This window comes from Gorilla gorilla, chromosome 2 (genome assembly GCF_029281585.2).
Source record: "Gorilla gorilla gorilla isolate KB3781 chromosome 2, NHGRI_mGorGor1-v2.1_pri, whole genome shotgun sequence".
Lineage (NCBI taxonomy): Eukaryota > Metazoa > Chordata > Mammalia > Primates > Hominidae > Gorilla > Gorilla gorilla.
Genome location: NC_086017.1, coordinates 161963100 through 161982164, shown reverse-complemented (window position 1 = coordinate 161982164; position 19065 = coordinate 161963100). Strand labels below are relative to the sequence as shown.

Below are 19065 nucleotides of genomic sequence, written 5' to 3'. Positions count from 1 at the left end.
CCACGACACCCTGGGAGCCTTCATCCCTTCCTTTCAGCAACCAAAAACTGGCAAGCACTCACTGAAACCTTAATATTAAGTAAAATCCCAGCATCCCTCTGCTACGACAGAGGTTAAGACTTAAACATAGAAAGTCTCATACTAGCGTCAGGTACTTTACATGCTTCTTTAATGACTGATTTAAAACCCCACTTGAAAACAGCTTCAGTATCTAATATTGTAATGGAAATTTACATAGCCAAAGAAAGAATCCCAAAGAAAGCACATGACAAATTTCCCAACTGACTCACCTCCATCGCTATATTTTTTACCTCGTAATCAAAATAATATTAAATCAATTGCATTTAAATGTGCATTAGATTTGCAACGTGTTTTTCCATGTATCAGCTACTGTAAGCTTTACAGTGATCCTCAAGGTGGATTTAGTAGCCTGTTTTCTAGTAAGGAAAGAGATTCAGAGAAGGTAAACAAGCTGCCTGAAGTCGTATCTATGAAAGTACAAAGCTGGGAGTTCTGGTTCCATCCAGGGCTCCTTCCATCCTTCCCTCTGCTGCCACCTGTATGTTACATTAGTGTGAGTTATACAGCTCACAGGCCTAAAGCAGCAGGGTGAGAGGAAGGGAGGGCTGGGAGAAGCCAGCCCACCTTTTCTAAGGGTCCTTAGATCATCAGGATGTTGCCAAAGTTCCCAAACCACTCAGTCTGAGTCTTGAGGGATGACAGGAGGGGTAACTTCAAAGGCAAACACTATTCTGCCATCTCTCTGACCCCAAACAGCACCTTTCAAGAGTCTGAGGCAGAATAACAGTTTTAGAGGCTTTCTGAAAGACTCCAGGGCTCTCTGGTTTCCTCAAGGAAAAACTGAATGCTGCAACAGCAGGCCTTTGGCCCTTGCTTGTATCACACTCATTCATTCATTTATTCATTCATTTGTTCATTCATTGTCCCTCTTCACTAAGATATAAGCTCCTTGAGGGCAAGAATTTTGTCTGTTTTTTTCACTGATAAATCTCAGTGCTAAATACAGTGCCTAGCAATTTGTAAGCACTGAATAAAAATATGTTTACTAATACCTAGATCCTATAAGCTTCCTCAGTTTTGACTAAATTATATCTCACCACCACATGTGTTTACATGGCCATGCCAAAATTCTCAGAAGAAAAGGAAATGTGATGGCAAGGAGGTGCCCAGAAGGAGGTTCTCTCTGTGCTAGGGGCCTTACTGAGATGTGGGGAAACAGTAGCTTGGTACCAACAATCATCTTTCAAAATAGCCACTGAAAAAGGTGGAGGGTTGATTATAGTGTAACTTAGTATTTGTTTTTTTTTTAAATCCCTAGTCCCTTGAGACAAAACTGTCAATTTTGATATTAAAGAAAATGTGTTTCATATTTTATAACTGAAATCCCTAAAGGAAACAAACTACAGATACTGATTACAACAGCTGGTCTAAATGCTTAGTACACAACAAGAAGTTCTCCATTGAAATATCGCACAGCTTTAAACAAATAAAACCCAAGTCTTGGGGATCTGGGAATGGAGTCTGGTGCTGCCTGCGCACAGGATTTGGCTCCTCAGTATCTCAATTTTCCCAGCAGCTGCAAAGGAAAGAAGGGAGGGAGGGAAAGAAGGAAGGAAGGACAGAAGGACGGAAGGAAGGAAGGACGGACGGAAGGAAGGATGGAGGGAAGGATGGATAGAAGGAAGGAAGGAAGGACGGATGGGAGGGAGGAAGGAAGGAAGAAAGGAAGGAAGGAAGGAAGGACAGACAGGAGGAAGGAAGGAAGGACAGGAGGAAGGAAGGAAGGACGGGAGGAAGGAAGGAAGGAAAGGAGGACAGAAAGAAGGAAGCAAGGAGGGGGAAATGGAGGGAGGGAAGGAAGGGCAGAGATGATGGGGTTGGGAAGGAGGTGCTGTAAGTGATGGGCACAGTCGTTTTGGTTTTTGTTTACCTAATATTTAAACACAAAAGAATCAATTCAGCTTTCAAAGGTGTTTTATAACTACAAAATCTTGATATCAGAAGCTTTATATTACTAACATTTAGAAAATATACTGTTCAGTATGATCCAGTTTTTAAGTACATAGTGTGGTGTAGTTTATTTACTTACTTAGAAAATGCTTTCAGCATTTCCCTTGTAGGCAAAGACCTAAGGTCCCCTCAGAGCAGACTTCTGTCACATCTGGCCACTTCAGGCAGTGGTGTTCTGGAGCTGGTTCAACTCACAGCGAGGTCACAACATAAAATTACTCCAAGGTCTTGCTCTGGCACAGACAACACAAAGTCCTTGAGGATTTGCGAGGGGCTACAGGTGCCCCTGCTGTGCCATGCCTCAGTCATTTCATGTTTTGGGAATCTATGACTGTAAACTTGAAGGCGAAGCATGAAGCACCTCTGTAATACTTCAGAGGGTACCAAAGTCATGCGTTCCATAGCAGAGTGGTCTTCAAGAGCAACACTGAGATGCAACAACAAGCAATGGATAGTAAAGGAACAACCCTAGTTCTGGTGCTGCTCCGGCTTGGCATATAAAAGCAGGACCAAACCACTCTAATTCAAGTAAGCCCGTGGAGTTTTTCAACAAATACAGGAGGTGAGGGGCATCTTGTAGAACATAATTCAAGAGGGAAAGACTGGGGTTATTGCTAACAAGGGAGTTTTGGTTACTCGAGTAATTACGTGATACACAGAGAACATTTTATATGTATATATAGAAAAAACTATATTCAAGTATTAAGAATGCTTATCACTGGATGGTGGTATTATGGATGAGTTTCTTATTTATGATTATTTGCTACAGTAATTTTTAAAAAGTAAGGCGTAAGCATATATATAAAATATCAAAAACATTCAAGTTCCTCCCAATGGCAGGAAGGGGGTTGCTCCCAGAGCCAGAGGTTTTCCCCGTTAGGGCGAGTGGACCCTGCCCTTGAATCCAGACCATTCTCTTGCCTGTGCTCCAGGGCCTGTTCCACTCAAGGCTCACTAGGGAATGGCAGGTCTGGGGTTCTGCTGTGCACAGACCCCGGGGCTCAGGAAGGTGATGGCCTGAATGTCACCAGGCTCAGTAGAATGGGGAAGAGAAACACAATCACAGACAAGATCCTCAGACAGATGCAGATAGCACATGAAGGTCACCGACCCCACCTGCTTCCAGCAAGTCCCTGGAACTGCATCAGGTGAGTGTGACTGTGGCTGATCTTTTATCTGTTTCTCAAATTTCTTTAACGTTGTGCTTTTACAATTTAAAACGTAAAAAGCAAAAACAAGATTGGTCAACAGGTATAGAGAACATTTCCCCTGACTATTATTCAAAGTTGGGATTTTTCAGTGAAGGTGACTTTTGTGCTGATTTTTCTTGTTTGGCTTCTGAAGGGGAATTTTTTGTGGGAATGAGGTGGGGGAGGAGGACATTTCTCCTAACATCAAGTTGACTCTAGGGAGCCACGTCTCCAACTCCTGAAAGCCGTGAGGAATGTCTGACGCCTGTGGCTCCGCCTCTCTGTCCCACTCCCCCATGCCAATGACTAGCTCCTTTGTGACGGAGGCAAGAGCAGGAACCACTGAATCGCAGACTTTAATAATTCTCTCTACATGCTAGCATAGGATCAGTGAAATCTAAATTGAAATGTGTGGTTGAATGGCTTTCTGAAAATGTCCTGTACCTCTAAGTCTCTGCAGAAGTTAAAACCTCCTTCAGAGAAAGGGGGGAAAATGTACTCTTGTGGATGGCTATTGTCCACCTCTCCTTTTTCACAGTAATAACTCAGAGGAGAATGGATTTCTGTTGTTGATGGATAGGAAATGCGATTTGAGGAAACAGGATATGATACAGAAAGTGGAATCTGAGAGGCAAAGACTTATGTATTTCTCCTTTAATAGGGAGAGCAACTCTGTGGAGAAGAAGTGAACAGTGGAGTGAAGTGAGGAAGGAGAGAGAGGCAGTGGCAGGGTACACCTGAAACTGTATCAACTACATGGGTGTCCCACGGAAATTCAGAAATATGCCTCAAGGGGTATGTCTCTCTGTAACCTAATACCCCAGCAGTCAGGGGGAGTGCACCTGACGGCTCCACCTTAGGATACTCCTCTACAGTCATTGTAAATGGCTGTAAGCCATTTACAATCTGCCTCAGGACAATTCATCCAGAAGAGAAGGAACTTCCCCATCAGCTCCTGTCTATAAGACCCACTCTGGGTGTTGCTTGCCCTGTACTTCTGGGCATGTATGTGGGCACTAAGTGGGGCTCCCCAGCTTCCTGTGTCTCAATATCAACAGGGAAGCCCCAGGACAGAAGGCAAGAGGTCTGAGGCACAGGCAGGAAGCTAGGTGCTGTCTGATGGTGAGGTTGGTTCCAGCCCATGCATAGCCAGTCACCACTGCAGCCCCTAGAACCAGAGACAGGAGCTGAAATAGACATAAAAGGTGTCTGCTAGAGAAGTATGAAAAAGTCACAGATGTAAATGGCAAATAAGATTAGTAGAGAGGTGTAAGGATTGGTGGAGAGTGAATTCTTTGTCATTATGATGAAATATGTCTGACCCATGGTTGGGACCCATTGTGTGAATCAATGTCCAGGGAGTTGGTGGTTTAATTCTAAGCCACATGAAGGCAGTCAGCACTTTAGGAAGGAGGGTACAAAAATAAGAAATTTGTGGCAAGTCAAATATCCACATCCTGTTTCCACATAGAAATACCAATTTAGGCATAGATTTGCCTCAATGGTCACTTAATACATAATGACCATATTAAAAAATCATCCACATTGAAAGGGTTCAAGGTGAGTCTAACCAAGACGTGTTTGTTAGGATTCTGTGATCTTACTGGCTGGATTCATTTTTAAAATTCAGCTTAGAGTTCATGTTTCACCCTCAAAGCAAATCTAAACCACGGCAGGTGTGTGAAATGATCCCACCTCTCAAAAATTTACCAGGCTGGCTCTTTTCCAATCAGATTTATCCATTGGGCATTATAAATTTTGGGCATCATAATGGCAAGAAGAGTCAGAAACCAAGGAAAGAGGAGCTGTGGTTCTTGACCTCAGAAAATTTACAACTATCCAGTTTCTGAGATCAGAAAGTGCACAGAAAATAGTATAGACACATGAAACAAAGTGAAATGACACCAATTATATCAGGAAAACACACACACACACACACACAAATACAGCACATGTGATTCATCTGGAAAGATTTCTTTAGAAAGTCTTTTGAGCAACATTTGATAAAAAGGAAGAGTATGTGGTTTTATAGAGTAAAGATGGGAGAAAACACTCCAGGAGATGTAATATTACACTTAAACTCACCAGACAGGTGTAAGGTACATAGATGTGCTTTAGTCAAGGAATAGGCTGAGGCGGACATCCAGGCCACAGTGACTCTGTGGGAATGGTGTGCAGGCACACACTTCCACTTGTTATATAACCTGTTTAAGTTCATACTTGGCTCTGAGCCACTATTGTCTGTAGAAGGTATAACTGCCCTGCTGAAGCTGTAAGGGCACACTGGTGCCCAGAGAAAGATGGAGAGAACCAGAGCTATCTATCTTGCAGACAAACAGAGGGGAGCCAGCGTTCAGCATGGCTCAACATGGCACGCACGCTGGTGTCCAGAGAGAGAGCAACGCTACTGACCACTAAGGGAGAGCCAGTTGCCTTGAAGGCAGGCAGGGGGAAGCCAGGAACCGGCTTGTGCCCAGAAGGAATGAGTTAAGCTGCTAACACTGTAAGGGAGAGTTGGCCTTGCAGGCCAACCATGCAGCTATGCATGGGAGCCAGCTGCTGAGAGGAGCCGCAGAGCTGGAGCAGACAGCCAAGATAAAGATAGACAGTGTGGGTAAGCTGCTGATGAAAGAGCTGCTGAATAAAACTACATTTCACCTGCCTACGGCCCCACAAGCGTTCTTTCAGCTATCTGCCCATCCACCCACTTCCCTCAGACCTCAGACCTAGCCCCTATGCTGAGTATGACATTTGGTGTAGTCATGGCCCTGGACCTGACAATTGGCACAGTTGGCAGGATGAGGTGAATGGGTCTTCAGCCCGCGAGGGCTCCCGGGTCAGCTTTGTGGCCGCAGCATGGGCTGTGGCACCCAGCGGCAGTGGTGCTCCTTGGATGGGCCCCAGTGGAAATGTAGGAGGAAGTGGACGGGTCTCCCATGAGTGTGGAGAAGGCACCGAAGCACCTGGAAGTGCACAGCACTGAGGAAAAGCATGCCTTTGCTGGTAGAGTCAGACGGGCATTCGTGACTGTGCTGTGGGAAGTGCATGTCCAGTCCTTGCGGGACACAGTGCAGGAAGGAGGAGGAACCTTTGCTGCAGGTTTACCCAGTGATCCACCAGAAAACAGAGCATGAACAGCTGTTGGGCCCCAAGGGTGAATGCAGGGACCCCCTATCACAGTGGGAACACATTTCCTGTGGTGCCTCTGTCCCCTCTAAGTTGCGGGAGTCAAGCAAGTAATGTTGGCAGTCACATACAGACTTAGTGCAAGTCATTCGGGAGAAGGACATTACTGCTCAATCCAGTCCTCCTCGAGTGTTCCAGTTCACAGATTGCCAGCTGCAGTCAGAGAGAAGGGTAAAGCCTTTTCTCTTTGATAAGAGACTGACCAAGATGCCCAGCTTCTGGGGTCACCGGACGACCAGAGCCACATGTGGACTTGGCAACCCACCAGTCCCTGCACCCGGGTAAGTTTCCAGGCAAGGCTGCATAGATAGCTATGAAAGCTGGTCAGCGAAACTAAAACCTGTGTCTCTGTATCTTGGCATCAGTCGTTTGGCTCTCCACTTGTGCGTTATGTATGCCTCTCCCATGCTTGAAAACATTCTGGTGGGGGTGGATGTTTTGCACAGCTTGGCAGCTGTATCATTTGTCACGGACTTGCCGGACCACTTGACAATGGAACTGGGACAGTCCACCGAGAGCCAGGAACAGCTTGCCTTCGTGGAAGGGTGGCGATGGACTTTCACAGTATTGCTGCAGAGCTGTATGTAAGGGAGAGCTGGTTATCTTGAAGGCAGGCAGGGGGAAGCCAGGAACTGGCTTGTGCCTAGAGGGAAGGAGTTAAGCTGCTAACACTGTAAGGGAGAGTTGGCCTTGCAGGCCAGCCATGCAGCCGTGCATGGGAGCAGGCTGCTGAGAGGAGCCACAGAGCCAGAGCAGACAGCCAAGATAAAGATGGACAGTGTGAGTAAGCTGCTGATGAGAGAGCTGCTGAATAAAACTACATTTCACCTGCCTATGGCCCTCTGAATGTTCTTTCAGCTATCTGCCCATCCACCCACTTCCCTTGCACCTCAGCATGGGCTGGACCTTAACCCTGAGTGTGACATTTGGCAGAATCATGGCCCTGGACCTGACATCAGGTGTTTTTTGTTTTGTTTTATTTTGTTTTCTGAGACAGAGTCTTGCTCTGTCATCTAGGCTGGAGGGCAGTGGCGCAGTCTTGGCTCACTGCAGCCCCACCTCCTGGGTTCAAGCAAGTCTCATGCCTCAGCCTCCTGAGCAGCCAGCATTACAGGCGTGCGCCACCATGACCAGCTAATTTTTGTATTTTCAGTAGAGATGGGGCTTCACTATGTTGGAAATACTGTTCTCAAACTCCTAAGCTCAAGTGATCCTCCTGCCTCTCAGCCTCCCAAAGTGCTGGGATTACAGGTGTGAGCCACCGTGCCCAGTTTACCACCAAACTGTTTGAAGACTAACAAATGCATATATGGAGTAAAGAAATAAATAACAGGAACATTGGATTTCTTACAAAAAAAAATATGTGATGGTATTTAAGCATGTATTAATTTTTAAATTAGACAAACAATTCATTTTTTAGTCTAAGGAAAACTAGAAATAAAAATAAAATAAAAGGGAAGGGAGGGAGGGAAGGAAAGGAGAGAGGGAAAGAAGTGAAACTCCTACAATCCCAGGACCCAGAAAAACCAAGCTGATTACCAAAGCTCTATAAGCCTTTCTACACATGTATATTCTGAGTTTTTATTTGGTGTGATTTGATTTTTTAAACAAAAATTATACTCTTTTATAATCATTCTTTACTATAAATAAATTATAAATGTGTAGTAATCTTCAGTTGGGTTTGGAGAGGCATATGGAATTCTATTTTTAAAATCACCTGAAACCGTATCCACTATATGTGTATCCCATAGATATTCCGAAAGATGCCTCAGAGGGTATGTCTCTCTGTAATCTTGTACCCCAGCCTTGAAATGCATTTTAAAGGGGTTTTCCCCACCCTTCCTTCCTAATCTCAGAATATGGCCTGAAATATAGTTTAAAACTCTTTGTTTCCTTCCCTTTCCCACCAGGCATTCCCATGCACAGTGCTTGCTTCTCTAATTATGTGCTTCCTTAGAAATTCCAGGAGCTAATTTTGAAACAAACAAGATGCAGAGATTCAGCTGTGGAATCCTCCTGCTTAGGAGAAGTTACAATTAGTCCACCACCTCACCAGGCCCAAATCAAGATGATGCCCACTGGACCTCCAGATGGGTGATTAGTCAACCGTTAGAAAAAGACACATAGACCTGTACCCTCCTGCACCACTCCCGCACATTTTCCATACCAAGTTTTCCTTCTTAAACCACTTCCCTCAGTCCAAAAGTTGAGATAGTTCCTTTGAGGCTCAAGCCCAGCCATACTCCCATCTGCTAACATTTGAATAAAAGCTGCTTTCCTTTTACCACACCTCACTTCTCGTGCTTTGACTGCCAAGTGGTGAGCAACTGAACTTGAGTCAATTACAAATTTGGTGCCCCATGTGAGGAGCTGTGTGTTTCATGTAGCCTAGACTGTCCGCCTGGTTTCTACTGGAGGAGGCAACAGCTGCTCGAAAGTGCCAGCAATTCACAGCTAGCTGACTCCATGGCTGGGGACTTCAGGGACCTCCCAGCAGATGCCAAGGACACTTTTGCCCCTAGGATTTCCCTCCCATCCCCATCACAGCATCAACTGCCCACAATGCTTTGCTGGTGCAAGGAAAGTGGCATTTGGGAAGCCGAGGCACTTGGACTAGGTAAGTCGACTGGAGTGTGAATGGGGCTCCTCTGTCTCTTCCTTTTGGGAATTTGTGCCATCTGGACCTCGCACAGGTCAACTGTGGTGCCATATGGGCCTTTGTGCCATCTGGACCTAGTACAGGAGATCCTTTTGCGGTGCCTTCTGGGTTTCAGACAAGACTTCAGGATTTTCTCCAGTTTCCCCTTTCAGGGACCAGTTCAGAGTGCTCCATCTGCCTTGGATCCGTCTGTTTGTGTCTCTGTTTAGTGTTACCCCTCCCTCTGAGGGTGCTCTGGGATGGTCTTCATAGCACCAGGTTCATCTGATTGTCAGAAGGAGCAAGGTAGGCTGCTTTTCTCCTCACTAAGGAAGAAACACTTTCCAACACCCTGGCCCTGATTTTGTTATCCTCTTTGGGATTCCAGAGTACTCTCTGTATCTGCGTTAAGCTTTGTAGGGAGAAAGCGCATGTGAACTCTTTTCTAGACTATATGGGACTCCAGCTGGTTACATATTATAGGCTGTTTTTGTGTACATTTTAAACTGATGGGCAAATTACAGCAAGAAAAGCTCAGAGCTCAAATTCACAGCTCATTTAACCTGCAACTATAAAGTTAAGCAGAATCTTCTGAAGCTCTTTCTTTTCTTTTCTGCCTGCTTTGAATCTGCTGTTACTAAACTGCTGGTGCTAAGATAAGACTCATTATTTATTGTCTAACTGAAATGTAAACATTTGAAATTTCTTTAAAACTGAAAAGAAAAGGCCAGGGTGGGAGGATCACTTGAGCCCAAGAGTTCAAGACCAGCCTGGACAACATAAGGAGACCCCATCACTACAAAATAAAAAAATTAGCAGAGTGGTAGTGCACGCCTTTGGTCCCAGCTACTTAGGGGGCTGAGGTGGGAGGATCTCTTGAGCCCAGGAGGTTGAGGCTACAGTGAGCCATGAACACACCACTGCACTCCAGCCTATGAGACAGAGTGAGACCCCATCTAAAACAAAACAAAACAAAACAAAAAATCACTAATGTGGCATGGATGGTGTCAAGCTACAAAAGAAAAAAACTATTAAAAATGCATTAAAAAAGGCTTTTTAAAAAAAATACCAAACTGTCCTAAAGATGCTCTACCCAAATTTTGGTCTACAGCTTTCCTTACATTACCCAATAGGGCAAACAAAATTTAGCCATGTAAACAGATTTCAATTTTGACAGAAAAATAATTCTTATCCAGTGATCTTATATAAAATCTTAAGTTTATATTGCTATCTTACAGCTAGAATTCTAAGGTGAAACTATTGGATCTTTGTGGATATGTATTCATGTTTAGATATATTTATGTGATGTACATGTATTATGTTTTGTGTTGTGTGTTGCATGCTGTCAAATGGCTCATAATAAATAAATACTCATAAATTAAGTCAAAATGCATTTCAAGTTCACATGAATTTATCAATCTTTAATAAATAAACTGGCTTTAAAGTCATTGGTAAAATAAAAATAAAAATGTCTTCAGAATCATCAGCATACATTTTTGTTTAGGTAGGAAAGTTTTATGTTTGCCTGTTGGGTATTTTAAGGTGTCAGGGTTTGGCACAAAGGTTGTGAAACTACAAACCTAGACAAAAACAGAGTAATCTTTGTGTAACCTTTTTAAACAAAGACTAATTTCATATTGTTGGTTCAATAAAAACAGCTAAATATTCTAAGTTATCGGCAAAACACTCGTGTGTTTAAGGTTCTTAGGTGAACACCTGATGTTCACAGACTTTAAAAAATGGTTAATAAGGAAATCACTTTAAATCATGACTAGCTTTGTGTAATATTTCAGTTTTCAGAAGTAAACTATTAAAAATGAAAGGGTTGAATACAGGTAAATGGGATAAATGCTTGTAGGTGAACTTTTTGTGCAATTAAAAATTTAATTGTTTTAAATTGAATAGTAAATGCACATTGGATGTCTGAGATATTTACAATTAAGAAAGGATTATGATATGGGGAAACATTTCTAAAATTCATGGCATGGTTTTATCTATAAAATCCTAACATCTGAAAAACAGTTCAAGATTTCTTGCTTCCTGCATTCCCTTTGAAAACTGGCACGAGACAGGGATGCCCTCTCTCACCACTCCTTTCAACATAGTGTTGGAAGTTCTGGCCAGGGCAATCAGGCAGGAGAAGGAAATAAAGGGTATTCAATCAGGAAAAGAGGAAGTCAAATTGTCCCTGTTTGCAGATGACATGATTGTATATCTAGAAAACCCCATCATCTCAGCCCAAAATCTCCTTAAGCTGATAGGCAACTTCAGCAAAGTCTCAGGATACAAAATCAATGTGCAAAAATCACAAGCATTCTTATACACCAATAACAGACAAACAGAGAGCCAAATCATGAGGGAACTCCCATTCATGATTGCTTCAAAGAGAATAAAATACCTAGGAATCCAACTTACAAGGGACGTGAAGGACCTCTTCAAGGAGAACTACAAACAACTGCTCAATGAAATAAAAGAGGATACAAACAAATGGAAGAACATTCCATGCTCATGGGTAGGAAGAATCAATATTGTGAAAATGGCCATACTGCCCAAGGTAATTTATAGGTTCAATGCCATCCCCATCAAGCTATCAATGACTTTCTTCACAGCATTGGAAAATCTACTTTAAAGTTCATATGGAACCAAAAAAGAGCCCTCATCACCAGGTCAATCCTAAGCCAAAAGAATAAAGCTGGAGGCATCACACTACCTGACTTCAAACTATACTACAAGGCTACAATAACCAAAACAGCATGGTACTGGTACCAAAACAGAGATATAGACCAATGGAACAGAACAGAGCCCTCAGAAATAACGCCGCATACCTACAACTATCTGATCTTTGACAAACCTGACAAAAATAAACAATGGGGAAAGGATTCCCTATTTAATAAATGCTGCTGGGAAAACTGGCTAGCCACATGTAGAAAGCTGAAACTGGATCCCTTCCTTACACCTCATACAAAAATTAATTCAAGATGGATTAAAGACTTACATGTTAGACCTAAAACCACAAAAACCCTAGAAGAAAACCTAGGCAATACCATTCAGGACATAGGCATGGGCAAGGACTTCATGTCTAAAACACCAAAAGCAATGGCAACAAAAGCCAAAATTGACAAATGGGATCTAATTAAACTAAAGAGCTTCTGCACAGCAAAAGAAACTACCATCAGAGTGAACAGGCAACCTACAGAATGGGAAGAAATTTTTGCAATCTACTCATCTGACAAAGGGCTAATATCCAGAATCTACAATGAACTCAAATTTACAACAAACAAACAACCCCATCAAAAAGTGGGCAAAGGATATAAACAGACACTTCTCAAAAGAAGACATTTATGCAGCCAATAGACACATGAAAAAATTCTCAACATCACTGGCCATCAGGGAAATGCAAATCAAAACCATAATGAGATACCATCTCACACCAGTTAGAATGGCGATCATTAAAAACTCAGGAAACAACAGGTGCTGGAGAGGATGTGGAGAAATAGGAACACTTTTACACTGTTGGTGGGACTGTTAACTAGTTCAACCATTGTGGAAGTCAGTGTGGTGATTCCTTAGGGATGTAGAACTAGAAATACCATTTGACCCAGCCATCCCATTACTGGGTATATACCCAAAGGATTATAAAACATGCTGCTATAAAGACACTTGCATACATATCTTTATAGCGGCACTATTCACAATAGCAAAGACTTGGAACCAAGCCAAATGTCCAACAACGATAGACTGGATTAAGAAAATGTGGCACATATACACCATGGAATACTATGCAGCCATAAAAAGGATGAGTTCATGTCCTTTGCAGGGATACGGATGAAGCTGGAAACCATCATTCTCAGCAAACTATCACAAGGACAAAAAACCAAACACCGCATGTTCTCACTCATAGGTGGGAATTGAAGAATGAGAACACATGGACACAGGAAGGGGAACATCACACACTGGGGCCTGTTGTGGGGTGGGGGGAGGGGGCAGGGATAGCATTAGGAGATATACGTAATGTTAAATGAAGAGTTATTGGGTACAGCACAACAACATGGCACATGTATACATATATAACAAACCTGCACGTTGTGCACATGTACCCTAAAACTTAAAGTATAATAAAAATTAAATTAAATTTTAAAAAAATGATTTATTGCTTCTTAAATGTTCACTAAAATTTAAGGTTACTAAGAATAAAAATTTTTCTCAATATGTAATTCTATAAATAATCTTATTTTAAAAATAGCTTTATATATTTGAAGGTTATTTAAAAATTATTTATAAAAAAGTTTTAAAAGCCAGTAAATAGAAATATTTAAAATTATAAACATAAAATTATATTTTAAAAATTTCCAAAAACAATTTTATGTGAAAAAATATTATAAGGTAAATTTTTGTCCTTAAATAAAATGATTTTTAAAAGAGGGAAGTATAAGACAAATCAAAAAATCCAAGCATGTCATAGATGGCCTACATAAATATTGATAAGATTCATAAAGGGAAATGTATAAAAGAAATTTTGTATATGATTAAGCTAACTATAATTAAAAGGGAATTATTTATAGTAATCTTTCTAAAGATTGGTACTCTATGTTTAAACAGGATTTCATTAAGGTATGAATTTACTCTTAATGAAATTTTAAGAGATTTTGCTTTTTAATTCTATAAGCTGTTTCTTTTGAAAACTTCTGAGATTCATATCTCAGAAGTTAAACTTTTGTTGTGTCTTGCTGCTTTCATCTTTTTCTTCCCTTGAAAAAGCCTGAGAAAACTTCTTCAGCTTTTTTTAATCAGCTCTAACTTTTTTCCTTCTGGTACTAACTGCACATTAGCATTATGCCTGATGCTAAAATGTTTCATTGTAAAGGTCTAAGAAAGCAATGTTTTCCTCCAGTATAACTTGATTCTGTACTCTTGGCTTTTCTTGATATGTCTAAATGTTTCAGTGCATGTAATCAAGAAACTTCTCATGCAGTTATTAAGAGTCATGTATTTCGCCCACTTTTTGATGGGGTTGTTTGTTTTTTTCTTGTAAATTTGTTTGAGTTCGTTGTAGATTCTGGATATTAGCCCTTTGTCAGATGAGTAGGTTGCAAAAATTTTCTCCCATTCTGTAGGATATGAACAGACACTTCTCAAAAGAAGATATTTATGCAGCCAAAAAACACATGAAGAAATGCTCATCATCACTGGCCATCAGAGAAATGCAAATCAAAACCACAAGGAGATACCATCTCACACCAGTTAGAATGGCAATCATTAAAAAGTCAGGAAACAACAGGTGCTGGAGAGGATGTGGAGAAACAGGAACACTTTTATACTGTTGGTGGGACTGTAAACTAGTTCAACCATTGTGGAAGTCAGTGTGGTGATTCCTCAGGGATCCAGAACTAGAAATACCATTTGACCCAGCCATCCCATTACTGGGTATATACCCAAAGGATTATAAATCATGCTGCTATAAAGACACATGCATACGTATGTTTATAGCGGCACTATTCACAATAGCAAAGACTTGGAACCAACCTAAATGTCCAACAATGATAGACTGGATTAAGAAAATGTGGCACATATACACCATGGAATACTATGCAGCCATAAAAAAGGATGAGTTCATGTCCTTTGTAGGGACATGGATGAAGCTGGAAACCATCATCCTCAGCAAACTATCGCAAGGACAAAAAAACGAAACACCACATGTTCTCACTCATAGGTGGGAATTGAACGATGAGAACACATGGACACAGGAAGGGGAACATCACACACTGGGGACTGTTGGGGGGTTGGGGGAGAGGGGAGGGATAGCATTAGGAGATATACCTAATGCTAAATGATGAGTTAATGGGTGCAGCACACCAACATGGCACATGTATACATATGTAACAAACCTGCACGTTGTGCACATGTACCCTAAAACTTAAATAATAATAAAATTAAAAAAAAGAGTCATGTATTTCCCTGCTATACTCATAACTTTGAATACACACCTCTTGTGTCTGATTAAATTCAAGCACTTTTTTCATCAAGTTTGGCTTCCAGGTAATCTCAGTGGGCTTCTCATAAGAAAAAGCAGTCACACCGCAGAAGGTTTTTCTTTGCCTTTTTGGTAACTAGCTTAAGAAACAACATTTTATATTTAATTAAGATAATTCCTATGTTGTCTTTATTAGGTTTTTTATTGCTTAGAAAAACAGATTTAAAAGGGTTAAGGTTTTTACATCCATATAACCTTCTATATTTCCTTTAAAGTCTTTTGATAATCACTTTGGTTAAATGAGTAACTATTGTTTTACAATGACCTACGGTTCTGTTTTGATCAAATGTTTTGTATCCTTTAACATCTTTGACAAATGCCCTCAAAATAACATCTTAAATCTCTGACTTATTGCTGGGATTTATCAAAGCTATAAAAATTAATCACCACTGGCCAGGCATGGTGGCTTACTCCTGTATTCCCAGCACTTTGGGAGGCCAAGGAAGGAGGATCACTTGAGCCCAGGATTTGGAGACCATCCTGGGCAACAAAGTGAGATCCTGTCTCTACAAAAACAAAGTACAAAAATTAGCTGGGTGTGGTGGCCTGTGCCTATAGTCCTAGCTATTTGAGAGGCTGAGGCAGAAGGACGGCTTGAGTCCCAGAGGTCAAGGCTGTGGTGAACCACGATTGCATTACTGCACTCCAGCCTGTGTGACAGAGCAAGACCCTGCCTCAAAAAGAAAAATAAAATTAATCAGTGAAAGGTTGTAAAATGTTTTTAAAGCTTCTAGTCATGTCATGGACTTCAGTGTCCCCATCTACAGCCCCTTGAAAAGGTTGTTATCCGGTACTATTAACTAATCCTTGTGCTGATAAGTTACAGGGTTTTTGACTTCTGAGTACAAATATCTCATCTAAAGAAGGCACGATATTCTTGCCAATATCTGACGTCAAACTCAGGTTAACCAAAGCCTCATCTTTAGACTAAGGCAAAGGTGACAAAGTAAGCTGCTTTCATGAGACACAGGGACAGACCTATATTCAAAAACATTAATATTTATTTAATAATTTTGCCTCTGTCTAAATTAATAGAATGTATTCTATACCTTGATACTAAATAATTTATTTGTTTAGCTACCTGTGAGCTTCCTTCCCTGTCATTCTCAGAACTAAGCAAGGGTTATGACCTTTTTGTTTGAAATGTTGCCAATTCTTTTTTTTTTTTGAGACAGAGTCTCGCTCTGTCGCCCAGGCTGGAGTGCAGTGGCGCGATCTCAGCTCACTGCAAGCTCCGCCTCCTGGGTTCACGCCATTCTCCTGCCTCAGCCTCCCGAGTAGCTGGGACTACAGGCGCCCGCCACCACGCCCAGGTAATTTTTTGTATTTTTAGTACAGACGAGGTTTCACCATGTTAGCCAGGATGGTCTCGATCTCCTGACCTTGTGATCTGCCTGCCTCAGCCTCCCGAAGTGCTGGGATTATAGCCATGAGCCACCGCACCTGGCCAAATGTTGCTAATTCTTTATGTTTTGTTTTACCTCCAGAATTTGAAACTATTCAATCCCTCTAGGCCCAGGGACTATTACAGAAGACATGGGCATATGAGATTGTAAGGACTGGGTTTTGAGGAACGCAATTAATTCAGACCTTCCAAATCAAGGATGGACACACAGATGCCTAAACAGCTAAACAAAATGCTTGTGTTTTATATAACTGATTGCTACAAGCAAAGATTATGGTAGCTCACTGCATAAAATTTATAGATAAGCCAATTTTATAACCTTGTTTTTTATCTTTTGTCTTTGGCTCTTATGTTGCTCAAAAGAGGTCTTAAGGGTTAGTATGTGCCTGCCTGCGTCCATTCCCATCTGGCCCAAAATGTTTAATTGGCTATGTCTTTTGACTCTAAGTCCCTTGGCCATAGGAGTCCCACCAAGGGACATGATGAACAGCAGGTAGCCATACCACCCTGGCATCAATATGGGACAAAATAAAAGACTGGCCATCTATACTGCCTCTGGCATATCTTGACCAAATAACAGGGGAAATACAAACAAACAAGAAGTTCTAAGCCCTCCAACATACTAAATGGAACCCCTTCTTGGCCAAAGGAGATCCCCCCCAAAAACCTGAAAAACTAATTTAGGTTTTTACAGAAAGCAGGGGGCTGGACACACCTCATTATACCCTCCCCCCTTTGGAATTCAGATGCAACTGACCAACATTAACGTTAAAATATAGATCATAAAACTGACAAAACGGACTCTTTGTAACAATAAGATACCAAATTATAAACAGGACACGGGACCATGCCAGGCAACAGTGAAGTCGCGCACTCCTACACTTCAAAAGTTATGTTCCAGCTGCCACAAGGTGTTTCTTTTTCACGAGCAGCCAAATGAGTACTGGATTCAAGATAAGCTGACTGACCCCTACTCCCTGTTCACCAGGCATAACTACAGCTTTAATTAGACAAGAGTCTGATTTCAGTACATTTCTCCTGATAAAAAGGTCACTGACCATGGACAAATGTTGGCTGGTATACAGAAATTGCACACTCAACATGTATTTTTGTACATACAGGGTCTAATTATAGTACATTTATATTTTAAGTCTCCATCCCAAAATAAACATGGGTCATATGTTACATACATATTTAATACACGTGTCAGGACCAACTTTATGAATATTCATAGCCCCTCCTATAACCTGTTAAATATGTATATTTAGCCAACCTGTTGTCATATCCCCACAGGAACTCCAGGTACAACTGACAATGGGAACTGTCCACCATAATTAAGACTAAATGCTGTGTATACTTCCTGCACAACTCTGGAAATACACCCTCAGCCCTACAAGACGTGCACAAGCAAACTAGTGCTATGTCTAATCCTGTCATGTCCTTAAATCAAGGGTTCTCCTCATAATTTGGATCAGGCCCCTCCTAGTAAAAGAAGTTGCTCATAATTTCAGCCATGATTTTAAAAATAAGTTTATTCTTCTACTGTGGACTATATTGCTATTACACACTCACCACTCACACTCCAACAAATATCTTCTGTATTTTTCAGAAGTTTTCAAAAATTTTTCAAGGTCAGAGACTCAGAAAAGTTTTCAATTACAAGTGGACAGGTTTTCTTCTGTTGCCCCCTAGCTGTGCCCCTTTTTCAGCAGGAAGTAGTCAAATTGACATCTCCCACTTTCCATAAAAACGGAATATAATTTCACAGTGGGGAGCTGTAACCAAGTATCTAAGCCTCAAATTACATGTTAAGGTTTTTTTCCCTTTCCTTCCTAATCTCAAAATATAGCCTTGAAATATACTTTAAAACTCTTCACTTCCCTCCTTTCCCACCAGGCACTCCTGTGTACAGTGCTTGCTTATCTAATTATGTGCTTGCTTAGAAATTCTAGGGGCTAATTTTAAAGCAAATCAGACAGAGACTCAACTGCAGAATCCTCCCGCTTAGGGGAGTTATGAACAATGAATTCACCACCACCAGGCCAAAGTCAAGATGAGCCAACCAGACCTCCAGATGGGCAATTCCTCAAGATGACCATCAGGAAAAGGCACACAGATCTGTACCCTCCTGCATCACTCATCCATGTTTCTCATACCAAGTTTTCCTTCATTCAGCCCAAACAGCAGAGATGATTCCTTTGAGGCTTGTACCCGATCATTCTCCCGTCTGCTAGCATTTGAATAAAAGCTGCTTTCTTTTTACCACACCTCGCTTCTTGTGCTTTGACTTCTGAGTGGTAAACAGCCAAACTTGAGTCAGCTACCTCTCTATAGCCCCAAATCCAGTTTTACCACCACAACGAGCTATGTGACTGGTGGGAGTGTCATAATCCTGGAGTGTACCATGGAGTGGAAGATTAAGAACAAACCTGCATGTGTGTTGTTTTTTGTGTTTGTTTGTTTTTGAGACAGAACCTGGCTTTGTCGCCCAGGCTGGAGTATAGTGGCACAATCTCGGCTCACTGCAACCTCCGCCTCCTGGGTTCAAACAATTCTCCTTCCTCAGCCTCCCGAGTAGGTGGGA

The 19065-nt window shown here is 41.6% G+C and overlaps 1 long non-coding RNA gene across 1 annotated transcript; it reads left to right on the top strand.

The window, feature by feature from the left end:
- The first annotated feature begins 16267 nt into the window (after nucleotides 1-16267).
- Nucleotides 16268-18748, top strand: LOC129532640 (uncharacterized). The gene is made up of 2 exons (XR_008678456.2): nucleotides 16268-16389; nucleotides 18425-18748. It is a non-coding gene; the product is annotated as an uncharacterized lncRNA (long non-coding RNA).
- Nucleotides 18749-19065: the final 317 nt, after the last annotated feature.